Below are 2,415 nucleotides of genomic sequence, written 5' to 3'. Positions count from 1 at the left end.
AATGGAAAGAAGGGGAAATTATGTATGTATGTATATACAGTATAGCTAACATAGTTGTTCTATTGCTTTACTGAAAAGAACAGTTAATGATTACCTGTTTAATCAATATTGCATGTCTCCAATTGCTTTCCTGAGAAACCACTTTGAAGATATCAATACAAAAAACAACCATTGTTAATTTCCTACAATTTTGTCTGTAACTCTGTATTGTTTGTATTGTTCATATGCTATTTTGTAAATGGATGTCTACTTGTTAATATTGTTTTCCTTCTTTTATTTTTAAAATAAATTTTAAAAAGAGAAAAAAGATTCACAACTATCCTTCCAACAAATTCAAAATTTCCTATGAAAACCATGAGGAGGTATGACCTCATACCTGTTAGGATGGCCATTACAAAAAAAAGGTAAGAAGGCTAGGATGCAGCTCCATTGTAAAGTGATTGTCTAGTATGCATGAGACAGAGAGAAAGAGAGAGAAAGACAGAGACAGAGACAGAGGCAGAGACAGACACAGACACAGACACAGAGAGAAGCTTCTTAAGTTGAGGGTGGCACATACCTGTGATGCCAGGTACTGAGGAAGCTGAAGCAGGATGAACCCAAGTTCAAGGCTAGCCTAGGAAACTTAGCAAGACTCTGTGTTAGACTATAAAATAAAATAGGTTGGGGAGGTAGGTCAGTGGTAGAGCAGCACTGGATTCAATCACCAGTACAGCAAAATATAAACACACAAATAAAAATAAGCAAGGGATGAGGGTTTCAAGGATATGAATAAAAAGAAACCTTGCACGCTGCTGTTGGGAAGGAAGATTTAAGCAGAAGTTGTGGAAGACAGTATGGAGGCTCATGAAGAAATTAAAAACAGGACTACCATATGACCCAACAAACCCTTCAACACACGAGCCCCTGGAGGACATTCTAGATCCAAACTATAACACTGTGTGTCCATTAACGGACAAAGAAAAATGTGCTGTTGTCTCTATGGAGACCAGTGTGGTGATTCCTCAAAAACTAAAACTGCAAATTCCATTAGACTCAGCTATTTCTCTTCTAGGTATTTTTCCAAAAGGGTTAAAGACATCATACCACAGTGATCCATGCATACCCATGTTAATAGCAGCACAACTTGTAATAGCTAAATCTTGGAAGCAGCCTGTGTCCGTTAATAGGTGAATGTATAACGAAAATGTGGTATTTAAACACAATGGAGTACTACTTTGCCATAAAGAAAAACAAGCTTGAGTCATGTGTAGGAAAACAGTTGGAGTTTGAGACCATAATGCTAAGTGAAATAAATCAGATGCACAAGCTTAAATATCACATGGTTTATTTGATACAAGAAACTCAAAGTATAAATAATATAAAGAGCCAAATAAAGATAGATAATAAGGAACAGGGAATAGACCCTTGGCAAATGGAAAGAAATCTAGAGATACAGGAAGAAGAATGGAGAGAAAGGGAAGAGGAAGTAGAAAGAATTAAGATTTGTACATGCAACAACTCTGCTCAAAGAGTGTAATCACTACGTGCTATAAACATGTACTGATAAGAAAAAGAAAATGTGATATTTTATATGAAGAGACACCCACATAATGGAATATTATTCAGTTTTATCAGTGAAAGAGGTTCTGCCATTTACCACAACATACAAGAATCGTGATGACGTTATGTGGAGTGAAATAACGCAGGCACAGAAAAATAAATATCACACGATCTCACACATATGCGGAATCTGGAAGAAAAGGGCAAATATGCATAGACAGGGAACTGTGTAGTGGTTACAGAGGAGAAAGAGGTGGGGAGGAAATGGGGAGATGTAGGTCATAGCATACAAAGCAGCAGAGATGCGGGACGCACCAATCTAGAGAGCTAATGTCCATGGAAGCTGTGTTTCATGACACGGTGCTGCACTTTAGGGAGAGTACTAAAAGACTAGATTTCAAGTGTTCTTCCCACCAAGGGAAAATAAAGGGTAAGCAGGACTGGGATGGTGGGTAGCTCAGTGGTAGAGCACTTCCTCAGCATGTGCAAGGCCCTCGGCTCAATCCTCAGCAGTATTTTATTTTTTAAAAAGGTAACTGTGAGAATATGTTAATTTGCTTCATTATGGAAACATTTTCCTTATTCATTTATTTATTTATTTAACATCATGTTGCACTCCTTAAACATCATGACTTACACAGTAACAATTACGATTTTGCTCAAATAGGCCACAGTTGTTCCACTAAAAACTGTGCTTCATCCAATAAGCAAGCAGGACTGCAACCCATGCCTTTATTCTTTAAGACACTCTCCCAACTAAGAGTTTTCTTCAGTTATTAAATAAAGGGGTTGGGGTGTGGCTCAGTAGTAGAGTGTTTGCCTAGCAGATGCCAGGCCTTGGGTTTCATCCACAGCAGGAGAGGGAGGGAGGGA

Source organism: Chinchilla lanigera, unplaced genomic scaffold (assembly GCF_000276665.1).
Source record: "Chinchilla lanigera isolate Chin_1 unplaced genomic scaffold, ChiLan1.0 scaffold00094, whole genome shotgun sequence".
Lineage (NCBI taxonomy): Eukaryota > Metazoa > Chordata > Mammalia > Rodentia > Chinchillidae > Chinchilla > Chinchilla lanigera.
Note: the sequence above shows the minus strand (reverse complement) of the source record.